Raw genomic sequence first — 17040 nt, 5'->3', positions numbered from 1 at the left:
ATGGTCTAAGGAAATGATACTTGACATTAGAAAAGCTTTAGCATACGAACTACGATCTTTGTGCTAGGCTTAGGATTGGGTCTTGTCCATCACATCATTCTCCTAATGATGTGATCCCGTTATCAACGACATCCAATGTCCATGGTCAGGAAACCGTAACCATCTATTGATCAACGAGCTAGTCAACTATAAGCTTACTAGGGACAATAAACGATTATCATGAACAAGGAAATATAATAATAATAACTAATTTATCATTGCCTCTAGGGCATATTTCCAACAATCTTCCACTTGCACTAGATTCAATAATCTAGTTCACATCGCCATGTGATTAACACTGATAGGTCACATCGCCATGTGACCAACATCCAAAGAGGTTACTAGTGTCTAAACTAGTTCACATCACCATGTGATTAAGTCTCAATGAGTTCTCGGGTTTGATCATGTTTTGCTTGTGAGAGAGGTTTTAGTCAACGATTCTGCAACATTCAGATCCGTATGTACTTTGCAATTCTCTATATCATATTGTAAATGCTGCTTCCACGCTCCACTTGAAGCTATTCCAAATGGTTGCTCCACTATACGTATCCGGTTTGCTACTCAGAGTCATTTGGATAGGTGTTAAAGCTTGCATCGACGTAACCCTTTACGCCGAACTCTTTATCACCTCCATAATCGAGAAACATTTCCTTATTCTTCTAAGGATAATTTTGACCACTGTCCAATGATCCGTTCCTGGATCATTCTTGTACCCCTTGACTGACTCATGGCAAGGCACACTTCCGGTGCGGTACACAGCATAACATACTATAGAGCCTACGTCTGAAGCATAGGGGACGGCCTTCGTCCTTTGTCTCTCTTCTGCCGTGGTCGAGCTTTAACTCTAAACTTCATACCTTACAACTCAGGCAAGAACTCCTTCTTTGACTGATCCATCTTGAACACCTTCAAGATCATGTCAAGGTATGTGCTCATTTGAAAGTACCATTTAGCATTTTTGATCTATCCTCATAGATCTTGATGCTCAATGTTCAAGTAGCTTAATCCAGGTTCTCCATTGAAAAACACTTTTCAAATAACCCCATATGCTTTCCAGAAATTCTACATCATTTCTGATCAACAATATGTCAACAACATATACTCATCAGAAATTCTATAGCGCTCCCACTCACTTCTTTGGAAATACAAGTTTCTCATAAACTTTTGTATAAACCCAAAATCTTTTATCAGCTCATCAAAGCGTACATTCCAACTCCGAGATGCTTACTCCAGTCCTTAGAAGGATTGCTGGAGTTTTGCATATTTGTTAGCATTCTCCAGGATTGTCAAAACCTTCTGGTTGTATCACATACAACCTTTCCTCAAGAAAACTGTCAAGGAAACAATGTTTTGACATTCTATCTGCAAGATTTCATAAATAATGCAGTAACTGCTAATCCAATTCCAACAGACTCTTAGCATCGCTATGAGTGAGAAAGCCTCACCATAGTCAACTCCTTGAACTTGTCGGAAAACATCTTAACGACAAGACGAGCTTTCTTAATGGTGATTCTTACCATCATTGTTTGTCTTCCTTTTAAAATCCATCTGTACCCAACGGCCTTACGACCATCAAGTATTTCTTCCAAAGTCATGGATCCTTTCTCGAATTTTATGGCCTCGAGCCATTCGTCGGAATCCGGGCCCACCATCGCTTCTCCATAGCTCGTAGGTTCATTGTTGTCTAGAAACATGACCTCTAAGACAGGATTGCGTACCACTCTGAAGTAGTACGCATCCTTGTCACCCTACGAGGTACGGTAGTGACTTGATCCGAAACTTCATGATCACTATCATAAGCTTCTACTTCAATTGGTGTAGGCGCCACGGGAACAACTTCATGTGCCCTGCTACACACTAGTTGAAGTGACGGTTCAATAACCTCATCAAGTCTCCACCATCCTCCCACTCAATTCTTTTGAGAGAAACTTTTCCCCGAGAAAGGACCCGTTTCTAAAAACAATTACTTTTGCTTCCGGATCTGAGATAGGAGGTATACCCAACCATTTTGGGTATCCTATGAAGATGTATTTATCCGTTTTGGGTTCGAGCTTATCACGATGAAACTTTTCCACATAAGCGTCGCATCCCCAAATTTTTTAAGAAACAACAACTTAGGTTTCTCCAAACCATAGTTCAAACGGTGTCGTCTCAATGGAATTACGTGGTGCCCTATTAAAGTGAGTGTGGTTGTCTCTGATGCCTAACCCATGAACGATAGTGGTAATTCGATAAGAGACATCATGGCACGCACCATATCCAATGGGGTGCAACTATGATGTTCGGACACACCACCACACCATGGTGTTCTAGGCGGTATTAATTGTGAAACAATTTCCACAATGTCTTAATTGTGTGCCAAAGCTCGTAACCCAGATACTCATCTCTATGATCATATCATAGACATTTTATCCTCTTGTCACAATGACCTTCAACTTCACTCTGAAATTACTTGAACCATTAAATAATTCAGACTTGTGTTTCATCAAGTAAATATACAGTATTTACTTAAATCATCTGTGAAGTAAAACATAATGATATTCACTGCATGCCTCAGCACTCATTGGACTGCACACATCAATGTGTTACTTCCAATAAGTTGCTATCTTGTTCCATCTTACTGAAAACGAGGCTTTTCAGTCATCTTGCCCATGTGGTATGATTTGCATATCTCAAGTGATTCAAAATCAAGTGAGTCCAAACGATCCATCTGCATGGAGTTTCTTCATGCGTATATACCAATAGACATGGTTCACATGTCTCAATCTTTTCAAAAACGAGTGAGTCCAAAGATCCATCAACATGGAGCTTCTTCATGCGTTTTATACCAATATGACTTACATGGCAGTGCCACAAGTAAGTGGTACTCTCATTACTATCTTATATCTTTTGGCATGAAAATGTGTATCACTACGATCAAGATTCAATAAACCATTCCTTTAGGTGCAAGACCATTGAAGGTATTATTCAAATAAGTAGAGTAACCATTATTCTCCTTAAATGAATAACCGTATTGCGATAGACATAATCCAATCATGTCTATGCTCAACGCAAACACCAAATGACAATTATTCAGGTTTAATACTAATCTTGATGGTAGAGGGAGCGTGCGATGTTTGATCACATCAAACTTGGAAACACTTCCAACACATATCGTCAGCTCACCTTTAGCTAGTCTCCGTTTATTCCGTATCTCTTTTATTTCGAGTTACTAACACTTAGCAACCGAACCGGTATCTTAATACCCTGGTGCTACTAGGAGTACTAGTAAAGTACACATTAACATAATGTATATCCAATATACTTCTATCGACCTTGCCAGCCTTCTCATCTACCAAGTATCTAGGGTAATTCTGCTCCAGTGGCTCTTCCCCTTATTACAGAAGCACTTAATCTCGGGTTTGGGTTCAACCTTGGGTTTCTTCACTAGAGAAGCAGCTGATTTGCCGTTTCATGAAGTATCCCTTCTTGCCCTTGCCCTTCTTGAAACTAGTGGTTTCACCAACCATCAACAATTGATGCTCCTTCTTGATTTCTACTTTCGCGGTGTCAAACATCACGAATACCTCAAGGATCATCTTATCTATCCCTGATATGTTATAGTTCATCACAAAGCTCTAGCAGCTCAGTGGCAATGACTTTGGAGAAACATCACTATCTCATTTGGAAGATCAACTCCCACTCGATTCAAGTGATTGTTGCACTCAGACAACCTGAGCACAAGCTCAACGATTGAGCTTTTCTCCCTTAGTTTGCAGGCTAAGAGAATCGTTTGGAGGTCTTATACCTCTTGATGTGAGCACGAGCCTAAAATCCCAATTTTATCCCTCGAAACATCTCATATGTTCCGCGACGTTTCGAAAACGTCTTTGGTGCCTCAACTCTAAACCGTTTAACTGAACTATCACGTAGTTATTGAAACGTGTATGTCCGATGTTCGCAACATCCACAGACAACGTTTGGGGTTCTGCACACTGAGTGATGCATTAAGGACATAAGCTTTCTACTGTCTGCATAATCGCTACTGTCAACTTTCAACTATATTTTCTCTAGGAACATATCTAAACAGTGGAACTAAAGCGCGAGCTATGACATAATTTGCAAAGGGCTTTTGACTATGTTCAGGATAATTAAGTTCATCTAATGAACTCCCACTCAGATAGACATCCCTCTAGTCATCTAAGTGATTACATGATCCGAGTCAACTAGGCCGTGTTCGATCATCACGTGAGACGGACTAGTCATCATCGGTGAACATCTTCATGTTGATCGTATCTACTATATGACTCATGCTCAACCTTTCGGTCTCTTGTGTTCCGAGGCCATGTCTGTACATGCTAGGCTCGTCAAGTCAACCTAAGTGTTTCGCGTGTGTAAATCTAGCTTACACCCATTGTATGTGAATGTAAGAATCTATCACACCCGATCATCTCGTGGTGCTTCGAAACGACGAACTTTCGCAATGGTGCACAGTTAGGGGGAACACTTTCTTGAAATTTTAATGAGGGGTCATCTTATTTACTACCGTCGTTCTAAGAAAATAAGATGTATAAACATGATAAACATCACATGCAATCAAATAGTGACATGATATGGCCAATATCATATTGCTCCTTTTGATCTCCATCTTCGGGGCTCCATGATCATCATCGTCACCGGCATGACACCATGATCTCCATCATCGTGTCTCCATGAAGTTGTCTCGCCAACTTATTACTTCTACTACTATGGCTACCGGTTAGCAATAAAGTAAAGTAATTACATGGCGTTGTTCAATGACACGCAGGTCAAACAATAAACAAAGACAACTCCTATGGCTCCTGCCGGTTGTCATACTCATCGACATGCAAGTCGTGATTCCTATTACAAGAACATGATCAATCTCATACATCACATATCATTCATCACATTCTTCATGGGCATATCACATCACATAGCATACCCTACATAAACAAGTTAGACATCCTCTAATTGTTGTTTGCATGTTTTACGTGGCTGCTATGGGTTTCTAGCAAGAACGTTTCTTACCTACGCAAAACCACAACGTGATATGCCAATTGCTATTTACCCTTCATAAGGACCCTTTTCATCGAATCCGTTCCGACTAAAGTGGGAGAGACTGGCACCCGCTAGCCACCTTATGCACCAAGTGCATGTCAGTCGGTGGAACCTGTCTCACGTAAGTGTACGTGTAAGGTCGGTCCGGGCCGCTTCATCCCACAATACCGTCGAAACAAGATTGGACTAGTAACGGTAAGCATATTGAACAAAATCAACGCCCACAACAACTTGTGTTCTACTCGTACATAGAAACTACGCATAGACCTAGCTCATGATGCCACTATTGGGGAACGTAGCAGAAATTCAAAATTTTCCTACGTGTCACCAAGATCTATCTATGGAGAAACCAGCAACGAGGGGAAGGAGAGTGCATCTACATACCCTTGTAGATCTCTAAGCGGAAGCGTTCAAGAGAACGGGGTTGAAGGAGTCGTACTCGTCGTGATCCAAATCACCGAAGATCCTAGTGTCGAACGGACGGCACCTCCACGTTCAACAAATGTACAACCCAGTGACGTCTCCCACGCCTTGATCCAGCAAGGAGAGAGGGAGAGGTTGAGGAAGACTCTGTCCAGCAGCAGCATAACGGCGTGGTGGTGGTGGAGGAGTGTGGCAATCCTGCAGGGCTTCGCCAAGCACCGCGGGAGAGGAGAAGGGAGAGAGGTAGGGCTGGGCCAGGGAGAGGTCAAAACACCTATGTTGGCAGCCCTCAAGACCTCAACTATATATAGGGGAGAGGGAGGGGGTGCGCCCCCTCTAGGGTTTCCACCCCAAGGGGTGCGGCAGCCCCAATCCCATCTAAGGGTGGCGGCCAAGGGAGGGGAGAGGGGAAACTTGCCCCCCAAGTTAGGTGGAAGCACCCCCTCCCCAAACCCTAGGCGCCTTGGGCCATTATGGGGGGAGGGGGCGGCGCACCAGCCCACCTGGGGCTAGTCCCCTCCCACACTTGGCCCATGCAGCCCTCTGGGGCCGGAGGCCCCACTTGGTGGACCCCCGGGACCCTCCCGCTGGTCCCGGTACGTTACCGATAAAACCCGAAACTTTTCCAGTGACCAAAACAGGACTTTCCATATATAAATCTTTACCTCCGGACCATTCCGGAACTCCTCGTGACGTCCGGGATCTCATCCAGGACTCCGAACAACATTCGGTAACCACATACAAACTTCCTTTATAACCCTAGCGTCATCGAACCTTAAGTGTGTAGACCCTACGGGTTCGGGAATCATGCAGACATGACCGAGACGTTCTCCGGTCAATAACCAACAGCGGGATATGGATACCCATGTTGGCTCACACATGTTCCACGATGATCTCATCGGATGAACCACGATGTCAAGGACTCAATCGATCCCGTATACAATTCCCTTTGTCTAGCGGTATTGTACTTGCCCGAGATTCGATCGTCGGTATACCGATACCTTGTTCAATCTCGTTACTGGCAAGTCTCTTTACTCATTTCGTAACACATCATCCCGTCATCAACCCCTTGGTCACATTGTGCACATTATGATGATGTCCTACCGAGTGGGCCCAGAGATACCTCTCCGTTTACACGGAGTGACAAATCCCAGTCTCAATTCGTGCTAACCCAACAGACACTTTCGGAGATACCTGTAGTGCACCTTTATAGCCACCCAGTTACATTGTGATGTTTGGTACACCCAAAGCATTCCTACGGTATCCGGGAGTTGCACAATCTCATGGTCTAAGGAAATGATACTTGACATTAGAAAAGCTTTAGCATACGAACTACGATCTTTGTGCTGGGCTTAGGATTGGGTCTTGTCCATCACATCATTCTCCTAATGATGTGATCCCGTTATCAACGACATCCAATGTCCATGGTCAGGAAACCATAACCATCTATTGATCAACGAGCTAGTCAACTAGAAGCTTACTAGGGACATGGTGTTGTCTATGTATCCACACATGTATCTGAGTTTCCTTTCAATACAATTATAGCATGGACAATAAACGATTATCATGAACAAGGAAATATAATAATAATAACTAATTTATCATTGCCTCTAGGGCATATTTCCAACAGTTTCATCTCTCCAAAAATGCCAAACTTCGGGAAAACATTCCCGGATGTTTCCCCCTTCGCCAGTATCGTGTAGCCCTGCGTAAGAACACCTCTAGCACCGCTTATTGTCTTGTTATGCATATGTTTGCGTGTATTTACTGTTTCTTCCCCCTCTTCTCTTCGATAGACCCCGAGACCGATGTTGATGTCCCTGTGATCGACTACGTCACCGACGACCCTCTTCCCTTTCTGCGGAGCTTCTAGGCAAGCCCTCCCTTTGATCATCCCGATATTGCCCATTCCATTCTCTCATGCTTGCATTAGATTTTGCTGCTGTACTGATTGCTCCTATTCTGATGCATAGCCTGCTTTTGTAACATGTTGTTGTACCTTACGCTTATCCTAAACTTCTTAGTATAGGTTGGATAGTGATCCATCAGTGACCCACACTTTTCCTTGTTGCCCCTGCTTCATCATCGATGCCTCGATCAACGTGATCGACAACCAGAGCCCGACACCTCACATCACATCACATCATGCCCCTTTTGTTGCTCGACTCTGTAGAGCTACTATCGAGTGTCGAGGGTGGTACCTCATACATCACTCCTGATGAGATCTGTGTAGTGTAGCTATTCGGTTGTGGTCATCGAGGTGATTCCTCCTTGACCACTTTTGATACGACTCTGTCGTGCAACCCCTCAAGTGCGAACCTCGAGGGTGGTTCCTCTTACGTTCACCTTGATGATTACATCGAGTGGAATCCACCGAGGGTGATTCCTCGGGTTTTCCCCTTGATGTTTGGACACACGGTTACCTTGACTTTACTTGAGACCATTGATGAAGTCATGTCGGCCTTGAGCGGTACCCGCGAGTTGATGTGAAAGTCGGGTGGGCCCGTAGAGCACCCGCGAGTTTTCCACATGGCGCGGCCGGGCAGTCTGGGCCCTTACCGTAAGTCCACGAGACAGGGCAACGGGGTCACATTATCGTGAGTCTCTGCTCGTCTCCGCGAGCCCCCAATGCACTAACAGGTTTGGGTATTTGTTCTGATTTGGCCTCTGGCCTTTACGCACTAACCACCACGCGAGAATAGTTATGGGCCTCGATGTCGTGGTATCAGCCGAAGCATTGTCAGACGTCCAGTTCAGCTTTGCGGCACGGCCTGGTCAGCGCCCCAGTGGAGGTGGCCTGGATCGCCCCGCGTGCAACGATCCAGAGTGCAACGAGTGATGGGCCCAGACCTCGGAGTGCTTAGGATGTAGACCGTCGGGGACCTCTCTGCTGAGCCTAGGTAGGGCTGCGACGTGTTGATCTTCCGAGGCCGGGCATTGACCCCAGAAAGGTGTGTCCAGCCAGAGTGACCGAACGTGTTGGGTAACGTGGTGCACCCCTGCAGGGAAGTTATCTATTCGAATACCGTGTCCACGGTAATGGATGTTTAGACTTATATCCTGATCTTATATAACTAGAAATGGATACTTGAGTTATGTGATGGATATGTGGCTCCGAGATTGCTTTCTCGCAGGGAGTCAAGGAAAGATCTCTGGGCGTTGATGCTACAACATGCTTGTTAAATATTAAAATGCTACTCTTTACTCTTCTACATGCTGCAAGATGCTTGGAGCTGCTTGAAGATGCTAGTCTTCAATAGGCTAGGCCTCCCCCTCTATTCTGGCATTCTGCAGTTCAGCCCACAGATACAAACCTCCCATTTGATACCAATGCATACTTAGTATAGATCTGATGCTTGCGAGTACTTTGGATGAGTACTCACGGTTGCTTTGCTACCCCCTTCCCCCCCCCCTTCTTTCTTCTTTCTGGTTGTTGCAACCAGATGGTGGATCCCTGGAGCCAGATGCCACCGCCGATGGATGCTACTATGTGAAGATCGACGACGACCAGGAGTAGTTAGGAGGTCCCAAGCAGGAGGCCTTGCGTCTTTGATCGTTGTTGCTTTTGTGCTAGCCTTCTTAAGGAATCCTTGTTTAACTTATGTCTGTACTCAGATATTGTTGCTTCTGCTGATTCTTGTGTATCGAGCTATGTATTTGAGCTCTTGAGGCCCCTGGCTTGTAATATAAAGCTTGTATTCTTTTATTTGTGTTTAGATTTGTGTTGTGATATCTTCCCGTGTCCCTGATCTTGATCGTACACATTTGCGTGTATGATTAGTGTACGATTGAATCGGGGGCGTCACACTTTAAGAAGAAGACAAACGCTGATGGTAATGTCACGGTCTATAAAGCTTGACTTGTCGCAAAGGGGTTCCAACAAGTTCAATGGGTTGACTACAATGAGACTTTCTCACCCGTAGCAATGCTTAATTCTTTTACAATTATGTTAGCTATTGCCGCATTTTATGATTACGAGATCTATTAAATGGACGTCAAAACAACATTCCTTAACGAGGTTCTTAAGGAAGATTTGCATCTGATGCAACCAGAAGGTTTTGTCGATCCTAAGGATGCTAACAAAGTATGCAAGCTCCAACGATCCATCTATGGACTAGTGCAAGCATCTCAGAGTTGGAATATTCGCTTTCATGAGGTTATCAAAGCTTTTGGTTTTATAAAAACATACGCAGAAGCTTGTATTTACAAGAAAGTGAGTGGGAGCGTTGTAGCATATATAATATTATATGTGGATGACATACTGTTGATTGGAAATGATATAGAATTTCTAGAAAGCATAAAAGGATATTTGAATAAGAGTTTTTCAATGTAAGCCTCGGTGAAGCTGCTTACATATTGGGCACGCTTAATAGGACTTCCACAAAGAAAGTCTCATTGTAGAAAGCATAAAAGGATATTTGAATAAGAGTTGAATTTTTTTGAAGAAGTTCAAAATGGATCAGCCAAAGAAAGGGTTCTTGCCTGTATTGCAAGGTGTGAAGTTGAGTAAGACTCAAAGCCCGACCATGGCAGAAGAAAGAGAAAGCATGAAAGTCATTCCCTATGCCTCAGCCATATGCTCTATAATGTATGCCATACTGTGTATTAGACCTGATGTGTGCCTTGCCATAAGTCTGGTTGGGAGGTACCAAAGTGATCACTGGGTAGCAGTCAAGAACATCTTGAAGTACCTGAATAGGACTAAGGACATGTTTCTCGTTTATGGAGGTGAAGAAGTGCTCGTAGTAAAGGGTTACATCGCTTCAACATAGATCCCGATGACTCTAAGTCTTAAACCAAATACATATTCATATTTGAATGGTGGAGTGGTCAGCTGGTGCAGTTCTAAGCAGAGCGTTGTGGAGGGATCTACATGTAAAGCGGAGTATATAGCTACTTCAGAAGTAGTCCAAGAAGGAGTCTGGATGAAGGAGTTCATATCCGATCTGGGTGTAATACCTAGTGCATCGGATCCAATGACTGTCTTTTGTGACAACACTGGAGCTATTGCCATTGCGAAGGAGCCCAGGTTCACAAGAGAACCAAGCACATCAAGCGCCGCTTCAAGTCCATTTGTAATTCTGTGATGGATGGAGACACAGAACTTTGCAAAGTACATATTGCTGTGAATGTGGCAGACCTATTGACTAAACCTCTTCCACAGGCAAAACATGATCAGCACCAAGACTCCATGGGTGTTAGATTCATAACTATGTAAACTAGATTATTAACTCTAGTGCAAGTGGGAGACTGTTGGAAATATGCCCTAGAGGCAATAATAAAATGGTTATGATCATATTTCCTTGTTCATGATAAAGGTTTATTATTTATGCTAGAATTGCATTGACCGGAAACTTAAATACATGTGTGAATACACAAACAAATACTATGTCCCGAGTGAGCCTCTACTAGACTAGCTCATTGATCAGATATGGTTAAGGTTTCCTAACCATAGACATGAGTTGTCATTTGATAACGGGATCATATCATTATGATAATGACGTGATGGACAAGACCCAACTGTAAGCTTATCATTTGATTGTATAACTTGAGTTTATTGCTACACCTTTGTTTATTTCAAGTATCTATTCCTAAGACCTTGAGATCACACAACTTCCGGATACCGGAGAAATACCTTGTGTGCTATCAAACCTCACTTCATAATTGGGTGATCATTAAGATGCTCTATAGGTATCTCTGAAGGTGTCTGTTGGGTTGGCATGGATCGAGACTCAGATTTGTCACTCCGTGTGATGGAGAGATATCTCTAGGCCCTCTCAGTAATACAACATCGTAAAGAGCTTGCAAGGAATGTGGCTAATGAGTTAGTCACGAGATCTTGTATTATGGAACGAGTAATGATATTTGTCAGTAACGAGATTGAACTAGGTATGGAGATACTGACGATCGAATCTCGGGCAAGTAACATATCGCCGGACAAAGGGAATTGCATACGGGATTAACCGAATCCTCGACATCGTAGTTCAACCAATAAATGATCTTTGTGGAATATGTACGAACCAATATGGGCATCCAGGTTCTGCTATTATTTATTGACCAGAGAGGTGTCTCGGTCATGTCTACATGATTCTCGAACTCGTAGGGTCCGCACGCCTAACGTTCGCTGACGCTAGAGTAATATTGGGATATGCATGTTGGTGATCGAATTTTGTTCAGAGTCCCGAAGGAGATCTCAGACGTCATGAGGAGCTCTGGAATGGTCCGGAGGTAAAGATTTATATGTTGAAAGTTGCTTTCAGGGTTCTGGAAAAAGTTTATGTTTTTTCGGTATTGTACAAGGACGCTTCCAGAAGGTTCTGAAAACCTCTGGAGGAGTCCAAGAGTCCACCAAGGGTTCCACCACGTCCCAAGGGCCAGCATGGGCCAAGGGGAGGTACCCTAGCCTTATTCGGCCTGGCACAAAAGTTCCTCAAGGCCCATGTGGCTTGGGAGAGGTGGAAAGTCCACCTGTGTATGGAAAAGGAGGGATTTGGACTAGGAGTCCAACTCCTCCACATTGGTGCGCCCCTAGGGCTTGGAGGGCTGGCCACCACACCCCTCCACCTATATATAGATGGGAGGGCCACCCCGAAGAGTACACACAGGCTCTTGGCCCCCCTCTCTGTCCCGTTACTTCATAACTCCTCCATCTTCGTTGTTTCGGTAGCGCTCGGCGTAGTCCTGTCGGAATCACTCCACCACCGTCGCCGTCACGCCGTCGTGCTGCCATCGATCCCATCTACTTCTCCTCCCTCGCTTGCTGGATCAAGGAGGAGGAGACATCATCGAGTCGTACGTGTGCTGAACACGGAGGTGCCATCCGTTCGATACTTCAGCAGTTTGGATCGTGATTGGATCGTGACGAGTCTGACTGTATCAACCACGTGATATATGCTTCCACTTAATGGTCTATGAGGGTACGTAGACACACCCTCCCCTATCATTGCTATGCTTCTCCTACATAGATCTTGGGTGTTCGTAGGAATTTTTTTTGATTTTAATGCTTTGTTACCCAACGGACAAAGTAAACTCGCGTATGAATAAACCCCATCCTTTTACCCTTAATGGCAATGATACAATATGTGTCATGTCTATTTCTGTCACTTGGATTGAGCACCACAAGATCGAATCCATTACAAAGCACCTCCCCCATTGCACGATAAATCAATCTAGTTGGCCAAACCAAATCAATAGACCAGAGAGAAATGTGAAGCTATAGTATTCATGCATAAAAGAGTTCAGGGAAATCTCAAATAATATTCATGGATAGATCTGATCATGAACTCACAATTCATCGGATCCCAACAAACTCATTGCAAAAAGTCATTACATCAAATAGATCTCCAATAACATCATGGAGAACATTGTATTGAAGATAAAAGAGAGAGAAGAAGCCATCTAGCTACTAACGATGGACCCGTAGGTCTGTGGTAAACTACTCACGCATTATCTCAAGGGTGGCAAGGTTGATGTAGAGGCCCTCCATGATCGATTCCCCCTTCAGAGAGTACCGGAGAAGGCATCCAGATGGGATCTCGTGGGAATAGAAACTTGTGGCGGTGGAAAAAGTATTTCGGGTGGCTCTATAATGTCAAGGGAATATTTGAGTATTTATAGTGGAATTAGGGTTGGAGGTGCCATGAGGGGCCCACAAGCCTGGTGCCCCCCCCCCTGGCGCGCCCCTAGGGTTTGTCGCTCCCTCTAGCTCTTCTAGCCTTCTCCCGAACCTTCTAGGGTCTCTTCTGGTCGAGAAAAAAATAATCCAAAGTTTTTTCTCCGTTTGGACTCTTTTTTATATTGATTTCTTGAGAATCCAAAAAATGCAAAAAATAGCAAATGGCACTGGACAATAGTTTAATAGGTTAGTCCCAAAAATGATATATAATTGCATATAATGACATATAAAGCACCAAGATTGATACTATAATAGCATCGAACAATAATAAATTATAGATACATTGGATATGTATTAATCCAACATGCCTACTTTCTAGAAACCGTGCGCGTTGTTTGAGTTCAGCGCCCACGGTATTGCTTGAGAACCCGTCTGCAATAGAAAACCCCAATAAGTAGGCTAATTGGTCTATTATTAATAATCCGTTTAGTAATCAAATTTACATTTCTTATAAAACACACCATATATTTCATATCCGTCTTAAGGCAACCATGGTTTCATAGTTGAATTACATCAGATAGCTTCAACACTCAGTTACACCATATGGGCATATAGCTAGCTATGCCATTACACAACAGTACCAAGTTTCACATGCAACATCAAAAACCTTTGGATTTAGCATCATACATGGTAAATAGACAGATGAATCTCATCTGGAAAATTGCAGAAGCGGAAGGCAAATATTGAGCCTTGAGTGATGTTGAATGTCCTTGCAAATTTAGGCAAGTGGCTAGGGATAATTTCCCGCCCAACCTTCGCCCTCTTGAGGAAGACTTCAATATTGTACCGTGGGTGTTGAATGAATACCTTCCTCGCCTCTTGACCATGTAGGTGGTTTGAGAGGTAATCACCGGTGAACTGCTTTGGAAAGGACTGAAAATAAAGATATGCATAAATAGTTGTTCTAAATTTCAAAATGGCACAAGGGAAAAAACAAGGTAAAAGAGTTAGTACCATCCTATAGTTGACTGATGTCTTCTTCATTGTGCAAACAAAGATCTTGCTATTATTCATCTCATGTTTCTTTATCCTAACAATCTTTTTGAGTTTCTTGACTTGATTGATATTCATGGACATCTCATTTCCCCATATGCAAAATGTGTCGAACTATGGGTCTAAACCTCTGATAGCAGGACCTACCTGTGCAAGACCAAATTGTTAAATACCAAAATATTAGAATGATTCCTGCAACTGCACAATAATGTGCTATTAGACAAAGGACAATCCATGTGCAATCATTGATGGTAAACATCATTGCCTCCCATTGTTTCCCTGCAACACATATAAGGCAGATCTTGATCTGGTTATCTAAGAGTTGGCATTAATTTCATAATATTCCGCACTAGTGGCGGGAGCAACCAGAGTACTAATAAAATCATTATTGTTAGTGTTGGAAATATCACACAACTTGGTATTCTCTTGATTCATTGTGACAAAGCAAACAATCTAACACACAAGCAAACAAAAAGCAAACGAAAAGACGAACGGAAGAAGGGCAAATAAAAAGGCAAATCTTTTTGTAATTTTCTGAAAATTGTTTTAGAAGTTGGGGAGAGGAAAACGAGAGGCAAATGTCGAATAATGTAATGCAAGAGATGAGAGTTTATGATGGGTACTTGTAGGCTTGATGTAGACCTCCCCGGCAATGGCGCCAGAAATTTTTCCTGCTACTTCTTGAGCTTGCCTTGGTTTTTCGCTTGAAGAGGAAAGGATGATGCAGCAAAGTAGGGATAAGGATTTCCCTAAGTTAGAGAACCAAGGTGTCAATCAAGTAGGAGGTAAAAGCAAGTCTCCAATCTATGCACCTGCACAAACAATCAAACACTTGCAGCCAATGCGATAAAGGGGTTATCAATCCCTTCACGGTCAATTGCAATGGTGAGATTTGATAGAGATAGGAATAAAAGATTGCTAGAACGTAAAACTAAATAAACTGCAGCAAGGTATTTTTGGGTTTTTTGGTTTATAGATCTGAAAATATATGATGGAAAATAGACCCGGAGCCATAGGTTTCACTAGAGGCTTCTCTCTTGAAGGCAAATAATACGGAGGGCGAACAAATTACTGTCGAGAAATTGATAGAAAAGCGCAAAGATATGACGATATCCAAGGCAATGATTATGCATATACGCATCAAGTCCGTGAAAAGTTGACTGACTCCTGCTTGCATCTACTACTATTATCCACACATCGACCGCTATTCAGCATGCATCTAGAGTATTAAGTTCATAAAGAATGGAGTAACGCCTTAAGTAAGATGACAGGACATAGAGGGATAAACTCAAGCAATATGATGAAAACCCCATCTTTTTATTCTTGATGGCAACAATACAATATGTGCCTCGCTACCCCTACTAGGTCACTGGGTGAGGACATCGCAAGATTGAACCCAAAACTGAGCACCTCTCCCATTGCAAGAAATACCAATCGAGTTGGTCAAACCAAACCAATAATTCGAAGAGAAATACAAAGATATCAAATCATGCATATAAGAATTCAGAGGGGATTAAAATAATATTTATAGATAATCTGATCATAAATTCACAATTCATCGGATCTTGACAAACACACTGCAAAAGAATATTACATCGGATAGAACTCCAAGAACATCGAGGAGAACATGGTATTGAAGATCATAGAGATAGAAGAAGCCATCTAGCTACTAGCTATGGACCCGTAGGTTTGAGGTAAACTACTCACGCTTCATTGGAAGGGCTATAAGGTCGATTTAAATGCACTCCATGATCGAATCCACCTCCGGCAGATCACCAGAAAAGGCCCCAAGATGGGATCTCACGTGAATAGAAGGTTTCGACAGCGGGAAAGTATTTTCGTGGATCATTATGAGGGTTTGGGAATATTTGGGAATTTATAGGCCGGAGAGGGAGGTCGGTGGACTCCCAAGGGGACCACAAGCCAGCCCCCCCCCCCCTAGGGAGCACCCCTATGGCCTGTCATCGTCTCGTGGATCTTCTGACTTCATCTCCAAGTCTTGTAGGTGTCTTCTGGTCCAAGAAAAAATATTGTAAAGTTTTATTCCGTTTGGACTGTGTTTGATATTCCTTTTCTGTGAAACTCAAAAACAACGAAAAAAAAGAAACTGGCACTGTGCTCTGGGTTAATAAGTTAGTCCCAAAAATAATATAAAATAGCATATTACTGCATATAAAACATCCAAAACATATAATATAATATCATGTAACAATCAAAAATTATAGATACGCTGGAGACCTATCAAGCATTCCCAAGCTTAATTACTGCTCGTACTCGAGTAGGTAAATGATAACAATAGAATTTTTGATGTGGAATGCTACCTAACATATCTATCCATGTAAATTTTTTATTATGGCATGAATATTTAGATCCATAAGATTAAAAACAAAAGTTTAATATTGACATAAAAACAATAATACTTCAAGTATACTAATAGAGCAATCATGTCTTCTCAAAATAACATGGCCAAAGAAAGTTATCCCAACAAAATCATATAGTCTCGCTATGCTCCATCTTCATCACACAAAGTATTAAATCATGCACAACCCCGATGACAAGCCAAGTAATTGTTTCATACTTTTGATGTTCTCAAGCTTTTTCAACTTTCACGCAATACATGAGCGTGAGCCATGGATATAGCACTATAGGTGGAATAGAATATGGTGTTTGTGGAGAAGACCAAAAGAAGGAGATATTCTCACATCAACTAGGCGTATCAACGGTCTATGGAGATGCCCATCAATAGATATCAATGTGAGTGAGTAGGGATTGCCATGCAATGGATGCACTAGAGCTATAAGTGTATGAAAGCTCAAAAGAAACTAAGTGGGTGTGCATCCAACTCACTTCAT

This window comes from Triticum dicoccoides, chromosome 4B (assembly GCF_002162155.2).
Source record: "Triticum dicoccoides isolate Atlit2015 ecotype Zavitan chromosome 4B, WEW_v2.0, whole genome shotgun sequence".
Classification (NCBI taxonomy): domain Eukaryota; kingdom Viridiplantae; phylum Streptophyta; class Magnoliopsida; order Poales; family Poaceae; genus Triticum; species Triticum dicoccoides.
This window is presented reverse-complemented; position numbering follows the sequence as displayed.